At 44.5% G+C, this 27,940-nt stretch overlaps 1 protein-coding gene and 1 long non-coding RNA gene across 3 annotated transcripts in view; both read left to right on the forward strand.

Annotated features, from left to right (window-relative positions):
* The window catches only part of WWOX (WW domain containing oxidoreductase), a 1,110,761-nt gene that overhangs the window by 528,993 nt on the left and 553,828 nt on the right, over nt 1-27,940 (forward strand). The window lies entirely within an intron of this gene.
* LOC134808771 (uncharacterized) lies at nt 1,374-27,887 on the forward strand. The gene is made up of 2 exons (XR_010152462.1): nt 1,374-10,953; nt 11,078-27,887. It is a non-coding gene; the product is annotated as an uncharacterized LOC134808771 (long non-coding RNA).

The following is a 27,940-nucleotide window of genomic DNA, read 5'->3' on the forward strand; positions in this document are numbered from 1 at the left end:
CAATATCTTTAATAGCTTCTGTGTGTTTCCTATTTTTGGCTGTTTCTGTATAAACAGACTAATCTAATAGCATACTGAACCCATCTAACTTGGCAGAAATTCAGAAAATCACTCATTTCTATGGCAAGCTGAGATGCTGAGAAGGGGGAAAAAATCCTCACTTTTATTGCAGCAAGATTTTTCTCAAAGTTGCCTTTCATGAACATAATATGTCTATCATTTGGAATTCTCCAGCACCCTGGCTGGAAATTATTTATTGCAGAACGACACAATGGTGAACGAGAAGGTATTATTCCCTGTACGATTTCTGGCTTGAATTTGTTTGCCTAAAGGAGCAGATATCGTATGAACATGATTTTGAATGCTGGCATGGTGATGAAAGGTGATGTTCACCTGGAGTCTGTACACACAAAGCCCTGTTCATTTTACCTAAAGGGTAAGAACATCATGGCCCCCTTCATATCCTGGTTAATGTCCCCGCTGACCCTGAGTTCTGCCTCCATCACTGGAACAAGAGCCTGTCTTTGGGAAGAGGTGTCTTCCCTGGCACTCTGTTTGATTTGTAGCCGCCACACATGGAAGGTCCCAAGCTGTCTGAAGTCTTGGCTGCAATTCCTAAGCTACTAAAACTTTGCTGGAGAACATCACCAATCATGCTGAGGGATCCTTTAACAACTCAGCTTTATGAGGACAGCTGCAGTTCTGCCTTTAGGTGGGGTCACCAGGGTCGCTGCCCCAGCCCCACTCTTTAGCCTCAATCCCTCTATGGTTCCCCTGACTGAGCTCCTCACTAAAGGGGAGGAATCCCTGGAGCCTCCCCATCCAAGGCCATCATGTTCCATTTGAGGGTAACTGGATCCCTGAAATTCACCCCCACACAATCCACAACCTACTACTAGAATGCCATATGCTTTTCTATATGCTGCTGTTTAATTTCAGTTGGTACATGTTTTCTTTTTTGAAACAGACTTTGTTAGAACAGTTTTAGATATAAAGAAAAATCAAGACTATAGTACCAAGTTCCCATGTGTGTAACAGCCAGTTTACCCTATTATTTTAACGTCTTATGTTATTTGGTACATTTATTAAGATTAAATTATTGATACTGAAATATTAGGTTGTGCAAAAGCAATTGTGGTTTTTGCCATTAAAAGTAATAGTAATAATAATACTCGGTTGGTGCAAAAGTAAATGTGTTTTTTGCTATTAAAAGTAATGCGGTTTTACTTCCGCAGTTTTTTGCCATTTGCCAATTACTTTTGCAGTTTTTGCCATTACTTAAAATTGCATTACTTAAAAGTTTTTAAGTAATGCGTTACTTAAAACTTAAGTTTTTAAGTAATGCATTACTTAAAACTTAAGTTTTTAAGTAAGTTTAAGTAAAATTTGCATTACTTAAAAGTAATTGCAGCTTTTGCCATTACTTAAAAGTAATGGCACCAACCTAATATTGTTATTACTTTTTACCAACCTAATATTGTTATTAACTAAAGTCCATCATTTATACATATTGCCTTAGGTTTTTAAAAAATTTTTTACCTAATGACTTTTTTGTGTTCCAGGAGCCCATCCAGGATACCACTTTTTTTTTTTTTTTTTTTTCTTTTTGAGATAGAGTCTGGCTCTTTTGCCCAGGATGGAGTGCAGTGGTGCGATCTTGGCTCACTGCAACCTCCGCCTCGCAGGTTAAGTGATTCTCCTGCCTCAGCCTCCTGAGCAGCTGGGACCACAGGCATGCGCCACCATGCTCAGCTAATTTTTGCAGGATACCACATTTTATTTAATTGTCAGGTCTCCTTAGCATCTTCTTGGCTGTGACAGTTTCTCAGAATTGTCTTTGTGATGACCTTGACAGCTTTGAGGAGTGCTGGTTGGGTATTCTGTAGGATGCCCCTGTGTTGGGATTTTTATGATGTTTTTCTCATGAGTTTCCTGGAGTTAATGAATTTCAGGGAGGAAGACCCCAGAGGTCTGTTTTCATCACATCATATCAAGCATTCCACCTTCATTATGACTCTTCACTGTTGAGGGTGACTCTGATTCACCTGGTCAAGGTAGTGTTCATCAGGTTTCTCCACCACACACTTACTCTTGCCCTCTACTTTCCACACTGCTGTCTTTGGAGGAGTGTTACTATGCCCAAGTCACGCTTGTGGAGTGGGGATTTAATGTTCTCACTCTTCGAGGGTAGAGTATCTGCATAAACTACTTGGAATTCTGCATGGAATATTTGTGTCTTCTCCCCCATTTATTTATTTAATCATTTATTTATATCACAGTAGACTCATGGACATTTATTTTATGCTTTATGTTATAATCCTATACTACTTTATTTATTTTGTTGCTTAAATTTTTCCAGATGGAACAATTTGGGCTTCAAAAGTTGCTACTGTTGGCTCCTGTGTTCTTGTGATGTACACACATCATGGTGTGGTGTGTTTTTATCTTTGGTTTTGTTTTCACTTCTTTTTTGCTTTTTGTGCCTCTTCTTCCCTCTTCCCCACCCCTCATACATACACAAAGGGCAGCATGCTACTATTATTTCTGGAATCTCAGCCATATTCTTCTTTTCTTTTGTTTTAAATAAAAATCATACTAGAGGAGTAGGCAGTGTGGGTGAGTTCTCTCACTTTACATTTTACTTTGCATAATTTAGGCCCCTTTTAGGCCCTCTTCCCCCTGCACCCCAGGTGTGTTTGCTACCATACCTCCCCAGGGGATAGCCCTCCAAACCTGCTTGGCCACCTATTCTGGTCTTAAAGTCCCAAAGGGAGGCCATCACAAACTACGCAGTATGGAGAAGACCTGAATCCTAATTTTGGCTTAACCCCAAACTTGGGCGATTCAGTTTTACCTGTGTCCTCTCTATACCATAGTTTCTTCACTTTATGACAAGGGGTTTGCTGTGGCTGGTCTCCAAGGCCTCTTCCAATCTTGACATTCTATGATTCTGTAAGTCTTTGAATAATGGCCCAGGATGCCAACAAGAAGTCACCAATGAGAGTTCAGTTGTTCTGTTGGAAATCTTTGTAAAATCACAGAGAAAAGGAGAAGAAAAAGAAGAAAGAGGAAAAACTGGACTCATAAATAGGAAGACAAAGAATGAATGTGGGCTGGGGAGGGAAGAGTCATTGACAGGGACAAGAAATAAATAACTTTGATGCAAATCCTGGGAAGACTCTGGAACACCATAGAGGCACCTATGTTAACTCTATTTCATTTTGGAAAAGTTGACTAGACAAAAGGTGCAGAGTAGAGTATGCAGTGATTTCAGGGTGTTGGGCTCTGACAAGATAATGCCGACTTAGACAATGTTAGTCAACATCAAATGTCTGGATCAAGAGAGGCAAGAATCCCGTGGATTTGGCATTGGCCAGAACTTGTCTGGAATCTTGTTTTCTGCCTTGAGTGTCAACTGTTGAGAGCTCTGTTGACAAACTGGCATTTGTCCTTGGGAGAGTAGCCTCAGGACCAGGGGTGAAGAGTTCAGTAAAGTGTGTTTAACCGAAGGAAAGATACAGGGTGTGTCAGATTTTGTAAGGATTTTCAAGGATCAGTAGATAGTGGCCCTACAGTGGAATGAACCTTCACACCAAGGATCTGCTTCCTTTGTTGGAGGTGGGAAAGCAAAAGCTGGATTCTTGGAATTGTCATGGCTGCCGTCTAAGTGATGCTACCTTGAGTGGAGGGTTTGGCCAACTAAGGAGTAAGGCCTCTCCCTCATGTCACATTGAGTGGTGCTAATATTTCCTGAAGTTTCCCTTTCTTTTCAGTTCAGTGTTTCAGAATCTCAGCCTTCCAGCAGAATCCCCTTTGTTTGCTCTAAATATACATTCCCAAGCCCCGTGTGGCCATTCTGATACACTAGGTCTGGGGTTGGGGGGTTGTGGGTGCCGAGAATCAGTATTTCTATCAAGCTCCCAAGGGGACCTGATATATACATGGAGCTGAAAAGTACCCACCTAACAGACTTGCCAGCTCCTTAAGGATAAGAACCATATTTTCTTCCTTTTTTTGTATGCCTCCCCATGCAAGGATAATTACACAGAATAAGCACTGAGATGCCTGTTGATGGATTTATTCCAGCAAATTTTTTTTTAGCTCTCTTTGTCTGGAACTTTGCAAAATAAACACCATGGTCACTCCGTGCTTTGTGAGTGACGTGCTAGAATGGAATTTCACTGTTTTAAATTCAGGCTTAATTTCTTGCTTTCAAATGAATTATGAAAGGAAGAGGAGAGACCTTTGGAAAAGTCTGAATGTTGATGCCGACGACTAGCCAGGCGCTTCCCTTCCAGCTGGTTTCGTGAGGGATTAAGAGGCCACTGTTGTGAATCTCCCATTAGTGATGGTCCCAGGCCCCCTCCTCATTGTGCATTTATCTTACAAGAGGCATATTTAGGAGATGTTTCCATTCTATTTTATCTGCAGAATTACTTTCCATTCTCAGGTCTTTTATATAAGTATTCCCTTGAACCCATTCCAAAAACTGGATTTTTAACCCAATAGACCATAACTGCAGTGTTTTATTGTGCTTACATATTTCAAAATGTGAATGTAAGTAGATTTAGCAAAGTTAAAATAAAATGAAAACTTTTCAAAGGGCACCACTGCTCGCATTCCCATGTTGGAGTTTTCCCTTTGGGGTTCTTATGCCATTTTAAAGACTCTGAAGACAGGAAGAATTTTTCTCTTGGGTATTTTTTTTTTTTCCTCTGCAAGGGATGGGGTCATAAGACATTGGTGAGGTTAGGCCTTCCTTTGTCTCCCAGGAGCACACTTGATAGCAATGTAGGATGAATTCCAAATCTGTGAGTTAGTGCCATATATAGCAGTGTTGTCAGTAAGATTTCTCACTGGCATCTCTGCTTCCCCTCTTGACTCTCTTGAAATCTCTTCTTCAGGCAGAGGCTGGAGTCATTTCTCTAAAATAGAAATCTGATCTTGCCACCACCCTACTTGCCACTCCCTGCTTAATCCCTTCACTGGCTCACCATATCCCTTAGGATAAAATAACAAAATCCTTTCCAGGGCCTGCAAGACCCCTGCCAACCTCTGCAGCTTACTTTGTACCACTTTCCCCAGAAACCTGCTACCTACCCTGCTCCTTGCCACAGGGCCTTTGCACAGGCTCTTGTCTCTGGCTAGAGTAGTCTTCCCATCCTGCTTTAGCTAATCAACTCTTTCTCATCATTTAGGGTTCAAATGGATCATCACTTTCTCTGGGGTGCAGGGGTCTTTCATATAAGTATTCCTTTGAACTCATTCCAAAAAAGTGGATTTTTAGAAATAGAAAAAACAAATTTAGAAATAGAAAATTAATTGAGTTTTAGTTTTTAGAAAATTATCTAAGAAGTAGATTTTTAGAGATAGAAAATTAACTTAGATCACAGAAAATTATCCAAACTCAGTTAATTTTCCCTTTTCCAGCAACTGTATTTGTCCTCCCCACTTCTCTTCCCTGCCTTCTTTTTTTCTCCTTAGCACTTACAGTGTCTCACTCATGTAGACTCGAAGCTTCACAAGGGCAGGGATTTTAGTCTATTTCATTGAAAATCTGTCACCAGTCACTGGCCCAGAGAGAGTCCTCAAAAATAATTGTTGAATGAATGAATGAATGAATGAATGATGATGGCGTGATGATTGTGTATTCCTCATCTGGCTGTAAGTTTCACAAGGCCAGGCACTGGGGTCCTATTTTGCTCACTCTTGCTGTGTGGGAAAGAGTTAGTACAGCAGACTGTCGCAAGCTTGGCTCTTGGCTGCATCTGGGAACTTGGAATTTAGGAGGGCTGTCACCATTCCCAGATCAGATAAAGATGGCTCACTCTGTCTAGGCTGCTTGTACCAAAAATAGGGCTCATGTGGAATACCTGCTTTCCTTTGTGGAGGCTGGAATTTTGTTATATGCTACAGAGAGGGTGCCTACATGACCAACTTCCAATAAAAACTGTGGACACTGAGTCCCTAATACATTTCTCTGGTAGACAATACTTCATATATATTTTCACAGCTCATTTCTGGGGGACTAATTAAATACATCCTGTGTGACCCCACTGGAAGAGGACATTTGGAATCTTGTACCTGGTTTTCTCCAGACTTCGCCTCATTCACCATTTCCCTGTGCTCATTTTGCCTTGCATCTTTTTGCTGTGATAAATCTCAGCCATGAGTGTGACTGTATGCTGAGTCTTGTGAGTCTTCCTTGCAAACTACCAAACCTGGGTTGGCATTTCAGTGCCTGACACAGTTGTATTCCTAAGATATAGTTGGGACCAGACCTCAAGAAAATAGCCAAGAAATACTGGCTGAATGAACGAAAGAGGCCATATGCAGTCAGCCCCCCTCTCTCTGGGTTCTACATATGTGGATTTAACTAATGACGGATTAAAAGCATTCGAACAAACAGAGGGTGGTATCTGTACTGAAAATGTACCAACTGCTTTTTTTTTGTCATTATTCCTTAAACAATCCAACATAACCACTATTTATATCGTGTTTATATTGTATTAGGTATTATAAGTAATCTAGAGATGATTTAAAGTGTACAGGAGGATCACATACATTATATGCAAATACTATACAATTTTATGTTAGGGACTTGAGCGTTTGTGGATTTTGGTATTTGGGGGGGTTCCTTGAACCAGTCCCCTTTGGATACTGAGGGACAACTGTACAAATCAAATTTAGGAGTGGATGCAGGTCAGTCGTGACATCTCATCCGCCCCTTCCTCACCCAAGATTCTCCGTGGCTTGTGTGAAATCCTCACCACGTCAGAATATTTCTGCTCATGGTTGCTGAGACAGAGCTGGACAGGTCCAGCATCCATTCCCCAAAACAGAACTCAAACTGACGATCATCAAGATATTCCAACTATGGCAAACTGCAGAAGAATTAGGACAGATGTATGACTTATTTCATATAAAGCTAAATCAGTTTAATTTATATGATTGTCCTTTATTCTGAGATTATGTTCAACAGATATTTTCAGTGTTAAAATATTCTTTTTTTTTTTTTTTTTTTTTTTTTTTGAGGCAGGGTCTGGCTCTGTCACCCAGTTTGTAGCACAGTGGCACGATTTTGGCTCACTGCAGCTTCCTCCTCCCAGGCTCAAGAGATCTTCTTGCCTCAGCCCTCCAAGTAGGGCTACACGTGCGCGCCAACATGCCTGGCTATTTTTTTGTAGGGACAGGGTTTCAACATGTTGCCAAGGCTAGTCTGTAACTCCTGGGCTCAAGCAATCTGCTCACCTGGGTCTCCCAAAGTGTTGGGATTATAGGTGTGAGCCACCATACCTAGCCAAAATATTCTTTTCAAAGTGATTAGAAGTAGGAGAAGCTTGCTCTCTCTTTATTGGCACTTCTGTCTTACATGCACTTTTGATTTAAATTATTCTGTCTTCTATGAAATGACAGTGATTGGAGGTGGTTTATTTTTTTTTAAGTCTGCTTACTTGGAAAAATAAAACAAAGTTGACAACCTGATTTCAGACCTCCCAATTTTTTCTAAAAAAAAAAAAAAAAAAGTCTTCTTGGTCCATGAAATCCAGAAAGTGGAGACCAAACTAGCAAATTCGCAAGGAGCTGCTTGTTAGAAAAACACTTGAGATCAAGAGTCAGAAATATCTGGGTTGAATTCCAATTCTCTCATATTAAGTGACAAGTTGCAGAATGACCCTGTCTTTCTGAGCTGTGTTTTTATATCTGTACAATGGGGTTAATACTACTAGTATTTGCTTCCAGGGATTGTTTTGGAGGGGAGTGAGGAATAAATGATATAATTCACTAAAACACGTAGAATAGTATTTGACACAGAGTAGGTCAGCGTGCCCAAAGTATCAGAGTCATTATTGAGTTATTCCGCTACCTCTGTATTTGAGTCCTTTCTTTTGGGCTTTCCTACTTAACGTCGCAGATGTTATTTTTTTGGAGAGGGTGTAGGCCAAGAAAGGGGTGGGAGAAACGAGGAAGGTGTTGATAGAACCCCTTAGTGTCCTCCTCATACCACAGACCCTCTCTTCCCCCACTTACTTGGCCAATTTTTTTTTTTTTTTGGTGGAGTCTCGTTCTGTCTCCCAGGCTGGAGTGCAATGGTGCGATCTCAGCTCACTGCAACCTCTGCCTCCCATATTCAAGGGATTCTCCTGCCTCAGCCTCTCGAGTAGCTGGGATTACAGGCGCGTGCCACCACGCCCAGCTAATTTTGTATTTTTAGTAGAGTTGGGATTTCTCCATGTTGGTCAGACTGGTCTCGAACTCCTGACCTCAGGTGTGATCCACCCGCCTCAGCCTCCCACAGTGCTGGGGTTACAGGTGTGAGCCACTGCGCCCAACCTTTTTGGCCAAATTCTTGCCTGATCCCCTCTCCACCCCTGCTACGTGTAATAGAAAGGTAGGGCCATGTTGGAGAGGGATCCAACATTTATTATCCCCATTTTACAGATGAAGAAGTTAAGGTGGCCAGGCATGGTGGCTCATGCCTGTAATCCTAGCACTTTGGGACGCCGAGGTGGGTGGATCACTTGAGGTCAGGAGTTTGAGAGCAATCTGCCCAACATGGTGAAATCCTGTCTCTACTACAAATAAAAAATTAGCCGGGTGTGGTGGCGTGTGCCTGTAATCCCAGTTACTCGGGAGGCTGAGGCAGGAGAATCGCTTGAGCCTGGGAGGCAGAGGTTGCAGTGAGCCGAGATCGTGCCACTGCGCTCCAGCCTGGGTGACAGAGCAAGATTCCATCTCAAAACAAAACAAAACAAAAAAACAAGAAGTTAAGGATTGGAGAGCATAAGTATCTTCTATGGGGCTACCCAGCTAGGCGGGGACAGGGCAGGGATTTGAACCTAGGAGCTCTTGGATTGCAATTTTTCATTCACCCCTCCCTCTCCACCCTTCCTGTCTTCAAGCCTGAGCAGGTGATACTGCATTTTGTACCATATGACTTTAAAACAGAACCACGAGTTCAGAACTTTGGTTAGGTCCTGCCCGAGTTCTCTAGCTAACGCACGGCAACGCTGGTTTCCAACCTTTCACTGTGCGGGTTTCTGATGAGTACGCTGGCAGGCCTCTGGCTTCAGAGATGCCACTACAAAGGTCTCCTCCTTTTCATAAACATTGCTGCAAGGCCCGCTTCTCAAGAAAGCAACTTGTGCTACCTCCTGCGTGCTTTTATGCTTCGCTGTGAAGTGCAAAGTTGGGCTGGCAGGCCTGGCTTTCTTCTCCTCTTTATGTATGATTCATCAAGAGGACTCCAGGCTGTGGTGTGCGGTGCAACCCGGGCTGTGTTCCCGAGTGCATCAAAAGGGGATTGGGACCTGTTTTCCTTCCCACTTACATATAGGTCACCTATGGGAGCAGGGGAGGAACCATCTGAGGTGTTTTTTTTTTTTTTTTTTTTTTTTAGGTTTCTCATTGCTGAGAACAGTTCCAGCTCTGCTGACCAAAGGCTGAGTGTCCTTTTATTAGTCTGAGCCCCTAGAGAGCCCAAAGAGGCAACCCTCGAGCCAACTGACAGCCAGCTGTGGGGATGGATCCTGTTTTTCATGCAATGAGCACTCTTGAACCCAGAGAAGGTGCAGGTTGGAGATGCAGCTATGTGACTCTGTACCAGAGAGAGACGTTTTTGTACATTTGGAATAAAAATTTTTAGCATTAGAGATTCACTTTTTTGGGTCTAAATACAAATGTCCAGGAGAATAGGAATGCCATAGTGGTGAGCTAAGAGCAGGCAGTTAGTTAAGTGTATGACAAGTGTCTCATTATAAATGGATGCTGAAATGTCCAAGTGTGGAAATGATACGCTTCAGCTCTTATTTTTAAGTCATCCTTATCTCTTTCACTTATTCCCTCATTCAGGCACCAAAAATGCTGTTTGACTGGGAGAGCAAGTGGAGCTGTTGAAAGTTCTAGGGACAGCCGGGTGCGGTGGCTCATGCCTGTAATCCCAGCACTTTGGGAGGCCAAGGCGGGCAGATCACAAGGTCAGGAGTTCGAGACCAGCCTGGCGAAACCCCATCTCTACTAAAAATACAAAAATTAGCTGGGCATGGTGGCGGGTGCCTGTAATCCCAGCTACTCAGGAAGTTGAGGCAGGAGAATCATTTGAACCCAGGAGGCGGAGGTTGCAGTGAGCCAAGATTGCGCCACTGCACTCCAGCCTGGGTGACAGAGCAAGACTCTGTCTTAAAAAAAAAAAAAAAAGTTCTAAATCAGTGGATCCTGCCGATAAACATCATCTGGAGGAATGAAGCTGAGGGCCAATGGTTTAGAGGCTCAGCACCAGACTGGAGAGAGAGAGAGAGAGAGAGAGAGAGAGAGAGAGAGAGAGAGTGTGTGTGCGCGCATGTGTATGCGCTGGTGTGTGGGTGGGCTTGAGAAAAGTGCTGACTTTGTGAACGAGGAGGAGGGAAAAGGGTCCAGAGCAGTAAAGAGCCTGTAAATAAATTCATACCAGCTTCAGCCCCATGCCTTCACTTGGGATTCCTCATCCAACCCTGACGGCTTCCCTGCAGGACATATTTCCCCCTCTTACAGATAGGAAACCTTGCCCAATGTGATTACGCCAGGAAGTCAGATTTCAAATCTCAGTGTGCCTAATGCCAAACCTGTACCTCTTGCCACTCAACATCTGCAGTCAAAGCCTTCCTGACTCAGGATTTGCTGGGGTCTGGCTCTGGGCTGTTAGAATTAGATGCATGAGACCCTCCTTTCAGTCTAAACCTTAAGTATTTTGCCTGTTGGACAGATGCCTGGTTGTCCCTTTAATCCATCGCCCAAAAAGCCTGAGGAAGGATGGCAGGTGGACTTGGATCTAGGCCACTCCCTTAGATCCTGATTAGGGGACCTCTGCGACTGCTCATCTGGGAGGAACTACGGGAGCGCTAATGTGTTGTCCTTGACTGGGCAAGAAGGGAAGGAGAATTGTGAAACATGCACAATTAGAAGTCGTGCACCTGGGTTCATATCCTGGCTGGGCCACTTACTTTCTGGCGGGTGGGGAGGGCAGACAAGTTGCTCATCCTCTCTGCGCCTCAGTTTCTTCATCTACAAAATGAAGATGTTGGTTATTTCTTTATTCAAGGGTTGTTGAGAGGATGAAGTGCTAAAAATGCGTGACCAGCATTCACACAGGCACTAAGACGGTAAGTACTCACTACTTAGCGCTGTCAATATCATCTCCGTCCACATCAGTGTCGTCATCGTCCTTATGAAAAGCCCTGGGCATCATTTTGCCCTTGAGCTGGATGTCCATGTTGGAAAAACAGCTAGTAGAAGGCGTGCCCAAATCTCAGAAGTTGGCGTTTCCTTGCAGATATCATTGGTGGCCATTGTAGGGGAAAAAGATGCTTTGGAAACCAGGACACAGAGAAAAGTGCCTCGTATTATACAGAGCCAAGAGAGGTCACTGTGGAAGTACAGAGGAAGCCTTGGCCTAATTGCACGGTTAATACAATTCCGTAACTCATCCTGCCAACACGAAGGTAGATGGACGGTCCTTATCCTCGCTGCGGAACATTGCCTGTGTTTTCCTAGGAGAGACATCTGCACTCTAGTAGTGATTAGAATGCCTTTGACAGGCTCTTGCTATTAAGAGTTTCTGGCTCCAGTTTAATAAAAGGTAGTATATTATAATGGAAACCAGGTTATTATTGATAAGGACTAGACATATTAGAGACCAGGTTAAAGCTTTGATAGTCCCAAATGCAAGGGGAGGGAGCTAAGGGTTATTGCAAACCTACTATGTGTCAATTGCTCTACCAGACACCTCAGAGACATCACAGCCAAAGACCCCCACCTTTGAATAAACCAAGTTTGGCCTCTCTGATATATTAATATATTTAATCATCAGACTTTCAGTGTTAAAGGAGATTACAGTAGAGGCATCCAGTTGATTGGGGAATAGTTGTTGCAAATGATAAGCTCTTTTGAATAAACTGATACTGACTTAATGAGGTTCTGCTGTGTACTATCTTTTTTTCCCTAATAGAAAATAGAGTAGCTGCCCTCCCCATCCGCCATCCTCAGTCCTTTTGCTTACTAGTAATGACCCTCTTTTCTCTCACTCCATGGGAACTTTTAAAACTGATAATTAATGGATTTTTAGCCTCAAGTTTCTGGAATTCTAAGAGGGCCTGAAAGGTAAGTGCTCACTTACTGAGGTGTGTGAACAAAAACAGGCAACCTAGCTCAGCAAGTAAGAATGGAGTGGCATCTCCCCACCTGCTCTGGAGTCATGTGTTTGCTTCTGGAAGGGAGGCAAGAGGCATTCAACCTCCTGTTAATTTGGTTGCTCCTTCAGATACACTCTTCATGGTACAGCCCTGAGCTGCATCATTTAAAGACCAATTGTTAAGGACCAATCTGAGGGCCTGTGCATTAGTTAAAACTCCTTATCTGGTCATAGAGGGTGGTGTGGTTTGGACGCGTTCCCCTTGTCTGTGCAATTCCCAACAGAGGCAAGTGCGCATTTGAGACACGTTGAGGGTTCAAGCTGTCCAATCCCTGCTCATCTGCAGCACACCAAGGAATGTGGACTAATGAAAAATAAATTGCATTCATGCAATGCCCATCACGCTGCCTGCATTTTCTAATCTTCACAATAACTCTGTGTTGAGAAATATTCCTGCCTGTAATCCCGGCACTTTGGGAGGCTGAAGCGGGCAGATCACCTGAGGTCAGGAGTTCGAGACCAGCCTGGCCAACATGGTGAACTCCCCCCAACCAACGCCCCTTCCCATATCTACTAAAAATACAAAAATTAGCTGGGCATGGTGGTGGGGACCTATAATCCCAGCTACTTGGAGGCTGATGCAGCAGAGTCTGTTGAACCCAGGAGGCAGAGGTTGCAGTGAGCCAAGACAGTGCCACTGTGTTCCAGCCTGGGCAACAAGAGTGAAACTCTGTCTCAAAAAAAAAAAAAAAAAAAAAAAAAAATTGTTTCTGGCCCCACGTTACAGATGAGGCTTTTAAAGATACCCAGCCAATGGTCCACAGTGATGTAACTCATCAGTGGTCCACCTGACATTGGAAATTCGGTTGCTTTGGAACTTTCTACTACCTCCCCTTTCCTTACTCACTGACATCATTCCCAGATCAAAGAAAGATAAAAGAAGGAAGGGCTGGAGACATTGTTTTCCTGTATGCTCCTTGATGAAGGGCTCAGAGCTAAGCGCGGAGTAGGTGCTTAAGCCCTTCCATTTGAAAGGAGCTTTAAATACCTTTGGTGGCAACTAAGAGTGTCAAAATGGAGGGATGTATAGGGGACCTAGGGCCTGGGTAACATTGTGCCAGCCCAGGGCCTATTGTGTTGTGTGTGTCTCCACTTTCCAGCCTTTAGGAATGCAGAGGGGGACCTCTGTAATTGGTACCAGCATCCTTTCCTTGCAGGGTCCGTCCTTCCTCTGAGTTTGGGGAAGGGGTCTCCATGGTAGACCCAGAATCACTTTCATCTTGCTCACCTGTCTGTGCAGTGTTTGAGTTCTTCCCTGGGAAGCTTGCTCACATCATCCACTTCTCTCTGGGTTCTCTGTACCGCTTTCCCCAATCCAAGCTAAGCTCTTCTCTTAGTTATTCTAATAACTGCCCAATATCAGGCACTACCCTCAACACTGTTTCCCATGGCAATTATTTTACATGACAGTTTAAAAAACAGGAATGCTCGATTTGTATTCCCATTTTGCAGACAAGCCAACGAAGGCTTGGAGGGGTTGAATGGCCCAAGTTTCCTAAGTGGCCAGGGGCAGAGTCAGGATCTGAACCCAAGACATAGGCCCAGGAGTCTGTGTTTGTTCTTTAAACCTCTCTATTCAGTTGCCCAGCTCTTTTCATTCCCTGTCCTTTCCCCCTCTGGCTGTGTCTGCCTTTCCAACCCCTACCACCTTCCACCACCATTTTTTTTTGTTTCCTCTGCAAGCAACATCTGAAAGGCCCAGACCCAGCTTCTTGGCCTTGGGCTCTGATAAGATCTGTCTGCGCTCCTTTTGTCTGGCCTGTACCTGCCTTTTCTGAATGACCCTGTTAATTGCAATTGACTCTCATAGAATGTGGATAGCAGTGCCACTTGACACCAGACTAATGCTTCTGACTTTTCCATGGTGCCCCAGCAGCAGGCTGGAGGGAAGGGCGGGGGCGGTCAGAGGAGAGATAGAGCACTTCAGATTCCAATCAAATACATTAGAGCATTAGAGCTTTTCTCTTCCTCAGGGTGCTCTCTCTCTCCGGGTTGGGAGGAGATGTGGCATTTCTAGGAATTCACAGTAAAATCAGAAATAATTAGGAGATTTCACAGTTGTAGCTCCTGTGAAGATTCAGGAATTTTTTTTCCTTCTATTTGCAAGCTTTAGTCATAGGCATGGAAAAAGGACTTTGAAGAAAACCTGAGAGATATGAGTGTAAAACAAGAGAATCATTCCCTCTGGGGTGCTAGTAGTGGGGGCTTAATTTCCTAAAGGCTTACTGGGTATCAGGGCTGCCTTCCTTTATAATCTTTTACCCGTCCTATGGGGGATGAACAGAAACACACTTTAGTGCTAGAAAAGCTGGGCCCAACAGACCAGTCTCCTGTTCCATACTTGGACATTTATTGTTCTTTTTGGGTAAGGTGAAAACTTGAAACCAAAAGTCTGTTGAGTTTGGAAGACTTGACTCCCAGGATGTACAAAGTACTTCTGCATGTGCGCAAAGTCCTGTAGGCACAGACATCAATGACACATGCAGTGTGGGCCCAGGCATCGATGACACACGCAGGGAAGCAACCCAAGCTGGGTCAGTCCTTACAAGGAGACCGGCACCTGGGCTCACACCTTGCCGTATATGACTTCATGGGAACCTCACAACAGACCTGTGGGCTCAGAATTATTCTCTCACTTTGCAGATGAGGAAATAGAAGTGCACAGAAGGAAAGTAAGAGTGTTTGAGATCCTGTAGTGGGTTCATTGCTGAGAATAAACCTGGAGTTGCCTCTGGGAGGACCTGGTGGTGGGTGGGATGGAGAGAGAGGCCCCCCTCTCCAGACTCCAGGGGCACAGATTGGATTTTTTTTTTTTTTCCAGACAGAGTTTCACTCTTGTTGCACAGACTGGGGTGCAGTGGTACGATCTTGGCTCACTGCAACCTCTGCCTCCCGGGTTCGAGTGATTTTCCTGCCTCAGCCTCTGGAGTAGCTGGGATTACAGGTGCCCGCCACCACGCCCAGCTAATTTTTTGTCTTTTTTAGTAGAGGCAGGGTTTCACCATGTTGGCCAGGCTGGTCTCAAACTCCTGATCTCAGGTGATCCACCTGCCCCAGCCTCCCACAGTGTTGGGATTACAGGTATGAGCCACCATGCTAGGCCCAGATTGGCTTCTCTGTGAGGATGAGGACTAATAGGAAGATAGAGTGGTAATCTAATGTCAACTGTGGAGGGAGTGGGAGGCAGGTGTTCGCAGGGCACAGCTGGTTTCCTTTTTAAATCCCACACAGTGCTGGGGCAGTTTCATAGCCTGTGACCACACAGATAGGAAAGTGACACAGCAACACCAGGCAGATTCATTTTCTTTAAATGAGAGGTTCAAAATAGAAACACAAAGCATTGAGTATTGAGAAGAAATGGATCTTCAGGTTTGGAGGGAGGCCGATAGAGAGTGTCTGGAGTTGCCAACGTCCTCTCCTTGGGTCATGGGTGTGTGTGTGTGTGTTTTCTTCTTCTTGTTGGGTTTTTTTTTTTTTTTTGGCTTTTGCGCCTATGGTGACTTTTCGCGAATGGATACTATTGAAGGAATGTTTCACTTCCAAATCCAGATCTCTGACTTCCCTTGAAAATTTGGAGTGCCACTCAAGTCGGCCGCTCTGAGCTAGAATCCTGGTGTTCAGAATTGGCAGGAAGGGCACAGGGGCAAGGTATAGGCTCACGTCTCCACATTCTGCACCTCCCAGGCTCCTGCCATTGATGTGAGCGGGTTCCTGTACTGCATGAAGCAGGGGTTTGCATCCGAAACAGCCACCCGTGCTGAATATGTAGGTGATGCGTTGATCTGTACAGCAAACTACCATGGCACACATTTACCTATGTAACAAACCTACACATCCTGCACATTGTACCCTGGAACTTAAAAGTTGGTGAAAGAAAGAAGGGGCCGGGCATGGTGGCTCACGCCTGTAATCCCAGCATTTTGGGAGGTCGAGGCAGGCAGATTGCCTGAGCTCAGGAGTTGAAGACCAGCCTGGGCAACACGGTGAAACCCCGACTCTACTAAAATACAAAAAATTAGCCGGGCGTGGCAGTGTGTGCCTGTAATCCCAGCTATTCGGGAGGGTGAGGCAGGGGAATTGCTTGAACCTGGGAAGCAGAGGTTGCAGTGAGCCGAGATCATGCCACTGCACTCCAGCCTGGGTGACAGAGCGAGACTCTGTCTCCAAAAAAAAAAAAAAAAAAAAAAGAAGAAAAGAAAGGAAGGACAGATGGAAGGAAAAGGGAAGGGAAAGGAAAGGAACCAGCTGCAAAAATTGTCCTAACTGAGCATTACTGTAACATAGAACAGCTGAAACATTCCTCAAAGCTGAGAGGAGGGTTTGGGAGAGAAGCAGGCTGTGGTTGTGAACAGGTGCCTCCTCCAAAAAAATTCTCTTCCTTGGATTTCAAAATGACCCCGGTTGAGAACAAAGCCTTTCACGCTGTGTTTATTTTTTTTCAGGTCTAAGTTTCCCCCAGGAGATTTTTTTTTTCCAAAGGAAAAGGCAGAGAAGCCCCCAGACCGGAGCCACAATCAAATGCAAATATGACAATAGGACCCATCCTGGAGAGAAAAAGCCTTCTTTTTAATTAGAAGCCTGGAAGGACATACCCTTTAATTGCTGCACTTGTAATGTCAGGGCTATCAATATCCGTGGCTCTTTCATTAATAAACTGGCTAGTCAGAAAGCAGCAGGAGTGGGAACCTCTCCCCACCCAATCCCCTCTCACACCCCAAGCTCTATTTAATCAACTGCAGACTCAATCAAATGGGGAAAAGAACATGTAAATCAGCCGCATTCATTCTGCTGGCCCTAAATAGGCAGAAGGAAGGGAAACATGAAAGGGAGCCTTCATCTGTTTTCCTGCAGATGCCCGGCTCGTGGTTAACCCAAGCAAGACGGCCCCGCAGATTGCGAGTGACTCCGGGAATGCCTAGGTTTATGTATGGATTAACACAGTGATAGACCCTGAGTAGCAAAAGACGAAGACTAATTACCTGACAGAGCTCCCCTCCACTCGCCTGGGTCATTGAAATTAATTTCTGCTTTCAAGCTTGGCAGAAAGCAGCTGCAGAATTTCAGTTCAATACTTAAATTAACGGGGAGCCGAAATTATTTCTGTGCACAGGCAGTATTAGAGGAGTGGCTTACCAAATAGATCTTGATCGCAGACACCGAAAAAAGGATTATTCCTCCCTTTTTATCAAGAGCCGTAAGTCCTTGGAAAATGCAAAGAGGGGGAAAAAGAAGAAAAACAACAACGAGTTTATTGGAGAGTTAACACTTAAATACTCCAGTACATTGAGTGTGACATGCCTGTGTAGGAGACTGTCTGTCCCCCAAATAATTGACAATTTCTCTCCATCTAACACGAAAATATATGGCACTTTTATATATACTTGAATTGGAATCCCTAATCCAGAGATAATTTGTGAATATCCATTCTATAGCATCCCATGTTGTCAAGAAGGTGTTGACTTACTGCAAGGTTAAGGAAATGGGTGGAGAATGTAGGGAGGAGGTGGAGGATAAAGGATCGGACTAGGAATCAGAGTTGGGATTTGAACCCAGGGCTTCTGTCTCCAGATTCCTCATTCTGTCCCTTTATGCTGACTTTCCTTTTTTGCTCAAAGTCTCTCTCCTTGCTTCTTTCTCTTTGGGCTCCCTGCTTTTATTTCAGCCCTGATGGAATCTGTCGACTTTACTGAGCTCCATATAGGTGCACCAGGTCAGATTCAATGCTGCCTAGGTCCACAGTCCTCAGTTATTTGTTCCTGTGATTTTCCTGCCACCGGGAGCCGCTTGTTGGATGAGATTTCCGGGCAAGTTGAGTCTCCATGTTTTTGTCGTGGGCTACTGCCAGCTGAGATATGGATGAAGACTCCCTTTCATGTTTCCCTTCTTTGGTGTCCGTGGCAGTTCCCACCTCGACCGCGATGGTATTTCTTTTGCTTCTGCTGAGGCTGTGTGTGGGTGCACATCAGGATACCTCAGTGGGGAACTCTGGGCGTGAGGCACACTCATGACAGATGCAGGAAAAACATCTCTTTTCTAACTGTCCAGCTCTTTAGGATTAGGAAATACTTTAATAATCAACCAAATTCTAGAATCCTACTGCCAAATTATGGCACTCATCCTACTTGGTGTAAAATCCTGGGATGATAGCTTATAATAGTAATAATAAGACCTGCTTCCCGGTGATTCTGTAAGGATTAAATCAGTTCATGGAGATGAAATACTTAAACTGTGCCTGGCACAAAGTAAATGTTAGTGCTACTGTTATCCCTACTGCTGTTAACCCCAACTAGATAAGCCAAGATAAGGTCCTCTCCATTGTTTACCTGAACAGGCAGAAAAGCTCTATGCAGCTATCCAGACCCAAGAGGATCCGACAGCTCTGGAACTTGTAATATTTGCAGGACCTCTTGCCCTCTTAATGTCTAAAAAGTCAAAAAAGGACACGTATGCCTAGAAAACATGAATAATTATCATATATCAAATATTTGCCATGTGTCAAGCATAGTCATATTTAGCTAACGAAAACAACAAAATCAACCGTGACAAGGTTTTATTAGTAATGATACTGAGGCTTCCGGAGGATCTGTAACTGTTGCAAATTTCCAGTGGCCAGTTCAGGGACAGTGCCAGGACTTGAACCCCTGTCTCTGTGTCTCTCAGCTCATAAGGTGTGCTACCAAGTCACCCATGAGTAGCAATTAGGCGCCTTCTAACATGTCCAGCTTTAAACCTGTGACCTCAAGGCAAATGACTTCCACATCTCATTACCACTCCCCAGAGCCTTCCAGCCCCCTGTAGGAGAGGGAGGTTAATCAGCCACGCGCTGAATCTGCTTATAAGGCTGTTTCATGTATGATTTTTATGTCTTGGCTCCTAATAATGGCCCTGTTGTAAATGATTGTCTCACTATGATATACGGGTTCCTTGCCTTCTAGGAACTGATTTAAAAGGAAGCCCTAGACTTCTTGTGCCTATAGAGTTTATTCATATCACTCTTTGCTTGCTCAGCAGCTGAAATGGGATGGAGGAAAGCCCCCTAACTCCAAAAAAAAAAAAAAAAAAAAACTTTCTTCCCAGCCTGAGACAGTTGCCATAATTAGTAACCTCCAGCTCCCTTGATATCTTGATGATACTTTATTAAAACAAACAAACAAAAAAACAACAAAAAACACAGCTGGGCGCGGTGGTTCACGCCTGTAATCCCAGCGCTTTGGGAGGCCAAGATGGGCAGATCATGTGAGGTCAGGAGTTTGAGACCAGCCTGACCAACATGGAGAAAACCTGTGTCTTCTAAAAGTACAAAATTAGCCAGGCATGGTGGTGCATGCGTGTAATCCCAGCTACTCAGGAGGCTGAGGCGGGAGAATCATTTGAACCCGGGAGGTGGAGGTTGTGGTAAGCTGAGATCATGCCGTTGCACTCCAGCCTGGGCAACAAGAGTGAAACTCTGTCTCAAAAATAAATGAATGAATGAATGAAATACTACTTCTCCCTGTCCTCCCCACCCTAAGCATCTGATCAGACAGGTAGTGCTGGTGGACAGATGGACAGACGCCTACCCCATGTGTCACCTCCCTCCTCTATGCAAACAAAAATTTTAATTATTTCTAGAATGACTTAGGAGAGCAAGTCATGTGGGATATATAGCGTCAGGGAGCGTATTTTCAAACCAAAAACCTGGGCCCTTTTTTTTTTTTTGAGACAGAGTTTTGCTCTTGTCCCTCAGGCTACTGTACAGTGGGGCAATCTCAGCTCACTGCAACCTCCGCCTACCAGGTTCAAACGATTTTCCTGCCTCAGCCTCCCAAGTAGCTGGGATTACAGGAGCCTGCCACCACGCCTGGCTAATTTTTTGTATTTTTAGTAGGGATGGGATTTCACCATGTTTACCAGGCTGGTCTACAACTCCTGAACTCAAGTGATCTGCCCGCCTTTGCCTCCCAAAGTGCTGGGATTACAGGCCTGAGCCACTGCGCTCAGCCAAACCTCGGCACTTTTATCCAACAAATATTTGTTTCGTGACTATTATGAGTCAGGCTTAAGACTATGCTAGTAGGTACAGCAGGAGAGCATATAGAAGAGGACACATGTAGAAAATTGGGAAGGCATGTTAGGAATATAGATAGGAATTACTAAGGAAAATTGTATTTTTGTGGAATTCTTTGAACTCGTTACTATTAGTAAACGGTGAGTTTTGGTTCTACTCTTCAGTGAGTTTAAGATGAAGGAAATCATTAAATAGTGCTTTCTTTTCTTCAAAAGTTGGGTTGCATTGCATAGTTAAAGTTCTTTAAATTCTTCTCTAAACCCCAAGGCTAAGCGATATACAATCTAGTTACAATGGTCTGCTTGCTGTTATCAGAATCTATCAAGCTCTTTCCTATCTAAGGGTTTTTTCCATGTACTGGTTTGTCTCCTGCGTGGTCTTATTCTACCCTTGAGGAGGGTACCACCTCCTCATTCCTTAGTTGTCAGTATAAATGCTCCTTCCTCAGAGAGGCCCATCCTGACCATCTGTGTTTTTTTCCTATCAATGCTTTAACAAATGACCACCCATGGGTGGCTTAAATACCATGAATGTCTTCTCTTACCATTCTGGAGGTCAGAAGTCCAAAATGGGTCTGTCTTAGTCCTTTTCTGTTGCTATAAAGGAATGCCTGTGCTGGGTCATTTACAAAGGAAAGATATTTATTTGGCTCATGTTTCTGCAGGATGTCCAAGAAGCATGGTGCCAATGTATTTCTGATGAGGGCTTCCGGCAGCTTTTACTCATGGTGGAAAGTGAAGGGGGATCAGCATGTTCAGAGAACATATAGGGAGAAAGGGAGCAAGAGAGGGGAGGGGAGGTGCCAGGGCCTTTAAAAGAACCAACTCTCTGGGAACAAATAGAGGGAGAACATTAATCTAGCCATGAGGGATCCGCCCCCGTAACCTAGACTCCTGTCATCAGCCCCGGCCTCCAACATTGGAGATCGAATTTCAACATGAGATTTGGAAGCAACAGACATCCAAACTATAGCAGGGTCTCCCTGGGCTGAAATCAAGGTGTTGGCAGGGCTGGGCTCTGGGGGCTTCTGGGGAGAATTTGTTCTGACTTTTTCGATTTCTAGAGGCCACCTGTGTTCCTTGGCTGGGGGCCACATCTTCCATCCTTAAAACCAGCAGTGCAGCGTCTTCAATTCTGTCCCTGGCTCTGCCCCTTCTCTCCCCCTCCTATCCCCCTTTGTCATCTTTTTAGGTTTATTTGTGACCTTTTAGATCCTTTGTGACTGCATTGGTCTCCCTTGGGTAACTCTGCATACTCTCCTCATGTCAAGAACTTACCTCCCTCTACAAAGTCCCCTCTGCCATGCCAAATAACACATTTGCAGGTTTCAGGGTAGAGCATGGATGCCTTTTGATTTTGATTTGGTTGTTTTTGGTAGAGATGATGTCTTGCTGTATTGCCAGGCTGATCTCGGACTCCTGGGCTCCATCAATCCTCTTGCTTCCCAAAGTGCTGGGATTATAGGTGTGAGCCAGTACACTTGGCCTTTTGGCACCATTATTCTGCCTGCCATCCTGTCCTAACTAAAGAAAGTAAGGTCCCTCCATCCTCCGTCTTAGCCCTTCTTTCCTTAGCCTCCTAACACTCAACGCAATTTATATATTTTAATTTTTTTTTTGAGACAAAGTTTCACTCTGTCACCCAGGCTGGGGTGCAGTGGCGTGATCTTAGCTCACTGCAACCCCTGTCTCCCGGATTCAAGCAATTCTCTGGCCTCAGCCTCTCTGGTAGCTGGAATTACACGTATGTACCACTACTCCCGGCTAATTTTTGTCTTTTTAGTAGAGACTAGGTTTCACCATGTTGGCCAAGCTGATCTCAAACTCCTGACCTCAGGTGATCCGCCCTACTGGGCCTCCCGTAGTGATAGGATTACAGGCCATTGTGCCTGGCGTATATATTTTAAATTTTATTTTTCAGTTTACTTGGTTTTGCCTCCTTCTAGAACTAGAACATAAGCTCTCTGAAGTCAGGGACCATGCCTAGAATCGCCTTCCTTTTATCTCCCATCAGCCGAAACTAACTCTGCTGTGTCACGCTGTGTTAGGCTGTGTTGGCTGTGAGTAAGAGAAGTCTCACCCAACTAGCTGAAGCAAGGTGGGTTGGAGGGGGGATGCCTTGTGGAAGTGACAACTCTAGGCATGTAACTGGCTCAGACTCTGCTGGGCCCAGATATACAGATGTCATCAAGAGTCTTTCTCTTCCTTTTGAGCCCAGCTTTCCCTTTGTGACCCAGCAACTTCCTTGCCCGATGATGGCCAAGCCTTGAGGATGTGAAACTGCCCAGTGCCCCAGTCTGGAGTCCACCATCCTGGGTCTAGCTGGGGACATCCTTGAATCAGCCTCTGGGAATCACTGAACCAACATGAGTCGCTTGCTACTGTGAGATCTCAAAACACATGGATCAGGACAGAGGGCAGGGCTGTTTCCCCAAGGAAATCCAAATGCTTTACAGGAAGGGGAATGGATGCTGGCCAGGCCCAGGCGAGGATGAGGAGTAACTGAGCTGCAGACCCTTGTTTAGCCCTCCTTCCACCTGGGAGACTGGCTGCTGGTTCTCATTGCTTCTGTGGGTCTCCAGGTTTCTATCATTACACAGATTAGCACACGGTTACATGATCATGGACCTGTTCAGTACACAATGAAATCATTTGCAAAGCACCTTGGGGTCTGTTAGAGAAGGGAATGGATGTCTGAGGTATGCTAAGCCTAATCTCCATCTTCTCAAAGCTCCACTGCCACTGTCCCGTAAGGGTGGGCAGATTCCTCCCCATTCTATAAAATAACAGCTACCATTTCCTGAGGGCATACTGAGTGCTGGCAGGCACATCAACATCAGACCATCACCTTCTTATACCTCAAAATAGTCTGCAGGGTGATTCAGAATCTCCTGGCTGGTAAGTGGCAGATCCAGAGATGAAACCCAGATCTAACTGGACCCAAGACAGAAATTTCTAGAACAGAAGCCACAAACGTGTTAGCTAAGTCTGGTTATGTCAAGTGGAATATTGCTGGCTTTGGGGGATCCCAGCTCTTTTTTTCTCTCTCACTCTGAGAATTTAGAGGCTTTTATTGCTATTTTTCTAAAAGGCAACATTAGTAATCAACTTTGCCAAAAATTTCATATGAACGGTGGGCTTTTCTTTCTCATTTGCTTTCGCTTAGTATTTTCCATTATTCATTTGGCTTCTTGAACCCTCTCTATCTGTACCCCACACTTACTCTTATTCACCCAGAACAGGTGTGTGCCACCTTGGAGAAGATGAAGCCAGAGAGAAAATCAGTCAGAAAGGAATTATGTTGAAAGGTGACTGAATACATTACCACCTCCCAGGAGTTGAATGAAAAACGGCTATTTCTTTAGGACATCAAACCACCTTTTTCCTCTCTAATTCATGCATATCCCTATACAAAGACCCAAGGTGGTGAGGGGCTGGTTTTTAGATAGTCTGGAGGCCCTCTGAGAATGCGAGGCCCTTGTTGTAAGGAAACGCTGGTGGGTGCTCACTCCTTCATCAGGAGCCAGCCGGCTCCCCTGCACTTACTGCTTTGGGGAAGAGTTTTTGTCAAGATCATTTTTGCAGATGGCTGTAAGATAAACAGTCACTGGTCCCTAGGATATCTCGCTAATGAGACACCAAAGATACACATGGACAATGGCCAGACCATATTTGGTCACAGAATGCCGACCCACAAGCTCTGGAGCAGTCAACTCAGAATGGTCAGGATTTGGTCAGTAATGCCCATTTTTGCTAAATTTTGTCCCCACTTCCAACGCAGGACCAACCAGAGAAAGCCACATATGCTCCCCAAACCAATCATACAGGATGTCCTGGTCTAGGGAGCCCACCTCCGGCTTCCCCATGTCCACAGCCTCCAATCGGAGCATACTGGAAGTCATCCACTTTCTTTTTTGTTTAACCATAAAGCTTTCTTTCTCCCCACCTCCTTTGAGTCTCTGCCAAACACAACTGATGGTGGCTGACTGCCTGGCTGCAGGAAGTTCTGAATAAATGACCTCCATTTGTTATTATTTGGGTTCCCTTTGTTTATTTCTACAGTAGCTTTGCACTAGGTTAATTTTTTCCCACATGGCTTTTCCTGTTTGTTTCTTTGATTGTTTTTAATTAATAATTAGTTTGCTTATTTATTTGTTTATTTTTTGAGAGGGAGTCTCGCTCTGTCACCCAGGCTGGAGTGCAGCAGTGTGATCTTGGCTCACTGCAAACTCCACCTCCCAGGTTCAAGGGATTCTCCTGCGTCAGTCTCCCAAGTAGCTGAGATTACAGGCGCCCACCACCAAGCCCAGCTAATTTTTTTGTTTTTTTTTGTATTTTAGTAGAGACGGGATTTCACCATGTTGGCCAGGCTAGTGTCAAACTCTGGACCTCAAATGATCCAACCGCCTCGGACTTCCAAAGTGCTGGGATTACAGGCGTGAGCCACCATGACTGACCTGTTTTTAATTTTTTTGGAGACAGAGTTTCACACTGTTTACCAGATTGGAGTGCAGTGGTGCAATCCTAGCTTACTGCAGCCTGTAGGTCCCGGGCTCAAGCGATCTTCCCACCTCTGCCACTTGAATAGCTGGGACTACAGGTGGGTACCACCATATCCAGCTGTTGAAAAAAAAATGGTGGGGTATTACTCTGTTGCCCAGGCTGGTGTTGAACTCTTGGCCTCAAGCGATCCTCCTGCCTCGGCCTCCCAAAGTGCTGGGATTACAGGCTTGAGCTACTGCCCCAGGCTCTTCCCCCGTTTGTTAATACATACCATGGCCTTGGCCTTTCCCACCTCTTAGGTTTTGCTTACTTTCCCTTCTGTCCTTTACTTATGACTCTGCCCCCTTTTGACCTCTGCTAAAATTATTTGTTACTGTTGTTACGTTATTATTTCATGTGTTAAGTCTACAGTGTATAACTTGGGTTTACTGATCTCATTTAACCCTTAGGAAAACCTCACACTTAAATACTCAAAGCCTTGATTTTGCAGGTCTGATTGATGGGCATACAGAGGAATTAAATGACCTTGTCTTCCACATATGGTAAGCCACAGTAGTGGAAGCAGGATCCAAATCTGTGTCTGTGTTTGGATCAACAGCCCTGGCCATCATCTTGATTCATTTCTCTTATCTGTAATTCTATGGAGGGAGGTTCCATTGTATATTTTTTTCTTTCAATTACAGTATTATTTGTATATTGGAAGCCTATTGTACTTTATCTGTGTAACTATCGTAGCAGCTAGAGGCTAGTAGGACTGGCTGAAATGTCAGAGGAAGGAGGGAAGAAAAGGGAGAAAAGCAGGACAAATGAACGCAGATTAAGGAAAATAAAAAAGAGTGTTTGGCTAACTTGCATAAAAAGGATCTCATTTTTCTTTGTAACACATTACTACATACAGTGACCATAGTGTTTCTCTAATTTCTTCAGGATGTACTTTGAAGATGAAGAAGTATGTGTATCCGCTTTTTGTCTTTCAGAATAACATACTGCTGTCTGTAAAAATACAGATAATTTCTCTCTTAAATTCCATAAGCTGGAGACACTGCCCCTGTTTCAAATGAATACAGATTCATTTTGTCACCTGTGTGAAATTGGTGTCCATGTGCCTTGCTTCCTAGGCTGTCCACCATGGCATCAGCCTGCCCATGCAATACTTGAGATTTGCCCTGTGACTCAACCCAAATCTAAAGCCCGAGTCGTATGAATCCAGGACACCTGCCTGCAAATGCATTTTTCATGTATAGGTTATTCACTCTGGTCTTTGAGATTATGTAATTAGCATATGTTGTCATAGTGATGTATTTATCATAATGGAGGTGTTCTCAGGAAACCAGATTTAATAGTTTTAAATCAGAGGCCAACATGGACTTTTAGGAATTCCATTCACAGTAAATTTTATGCATGGTGAAAGGTTATGGAATGGGTTTCCATGCCATGTCTCCCCCTGTCCCACAAATCTCAGCTGGCCTGCAAAGGTTCCACTGTGGATTTCTGCCAGCCAGCCACGCTGATGTAGACAGAATATTTCGGATTTATATTATTGCTTACTTGGCACATCTTCCATTGGAAATGGAATAGAGAAAAGGTGGCTTGGCTGTTTGGTTTATGTCCTAAAACCTTATCGTAATGTGATTCTCCTTAACAGAGGGATTCGTAAGCTTAGGACTGATAGAAATTTGGCTTTTCTGCTGTTGGATTGATAGCTCCTTGACTGCTGAAGCCATTGCCCATCTGTTCAACTGTTGTATTCTCGAGGAGGTTAGACCCCTGACCCAAGGCCCAGGTACCTGGCTTTTCTCAGTTGGGATCAGAAGGCCACAAAGTTTTCTTATATTTTAAGCATCAAAGTAGCACCACTGTACAGCATCTTTACTTAATCTGCCCTCTTTCACGTGTGTGCATCCCTGGCATGCTTAAACAAGAAAGGCAAATGAGAGAGAGCGAGCAAGTGCGAGCGAGAGAGCCCTGAGGTGCCAGAAGGCTGTGGTTCCTTTGTGTCTACAGAAAAGATATAACGATTGAATTAGACTCTTAAATATCTGTGGATGTCAGGTTGAATACAAGCAGCTATTCAGTGTTTTACTCTGGCAGGAGAACAAGTCCCCTGGAGGTCGGAAGCCATGCAGGTCCCTGGAAGTGTGAGCAGATTGTTAAAATGGTATCAAAGATGGGCTGGCATGAGGCCGGAGTCTATCCTTGATGCTCACCTGAGGTCTAGGGCTAAACTCTTGCCTTTACCTGTTCCATGCTTAGCCGTTCCTGCTTTTTGCCTAGAACCTCAGTGCTATTGCTCACACAGACCCAGCTCATGTCCCCAGGCCATGACCACTGCCTCCCCTTCTCCCACCTGTGCAGGTGTGAAGCATCAGTACATAACTGAGGAGTAGGAGGGCAGCAGCCCAAATCTTTGATGAAGAACCTCTTTCATATCAGCTTATGCTTTGGAACGAGACGCTGTTGGATGGCAATCTGGCTTCTAACAAACTGATTGGTTGGACTCATGCCTTATTCTTTCGGAGCCTTAGTTTTGTCATGTGTAGAATGGGGAGTATTGCTAGCTGTTCCCATATGGAGTGAGAGAGAGTGTAAGTAAAATGGAATGGCAGGCACAGGGATGGTTGCCATTATCAGTTACATTATTATGAGGATTATTTTCTACCTAGATCAGGTATAAGGTGGATGTATTATTGGCATTCCTAGGACTGTTTTAAAGGAAGTACCTATGAGGCCTCATGATAAGCCAGATGTCCAGAAGCCAGCTTGAGACCAGGGCTCCTGGTCACTTAAAAGATGTTTGGGGCTGGGCGTGGTGTCTCACACCTGTAATCCCAGCACTTTGGGAGGCTGAGGTGGGCAGATCACGAGGTCAAGAGATCGAGACCATCCTGGCCAATATGGTGAAACCTGTCACTACTAAAAATCCAAAAATTAGCTGGGCGTGGTGGTGAGCACCTGTAATCCCAGCTACTCGGGAGCCTGAGGCAGGAGAATCACTTGAACCCGAGAGGTGGAGGTTGCAGCGAGCCAAGGTCATGCCAGTGTACTCCAGCCTGGGTGACAGAGCGAGACTCCATCTCAAAAAAAAAAAAAAAAAGAAAAAGAAAAAGAAAAAGGTGTTTGGAAGCCATGTCCCATGAATTCCAAATACAATTGAGGACTCTATAA

The sequence above is a fragment of the Pan troglodytes genome, chromosome 18 (assembly GCF_028858775.2).
Source record: "Pan troglodytes isolate AG18354 chromosome 18, NHGRI_mPanTro3-v2.0_pri, whole genome shotgun sequence".
Taxonomy (NCBI): domain Eukaryota; kingdom Metazoa; phylum Chordata; class Mammalia; order Primates; family Hominidae; genus Pan; species Pan troglodytes.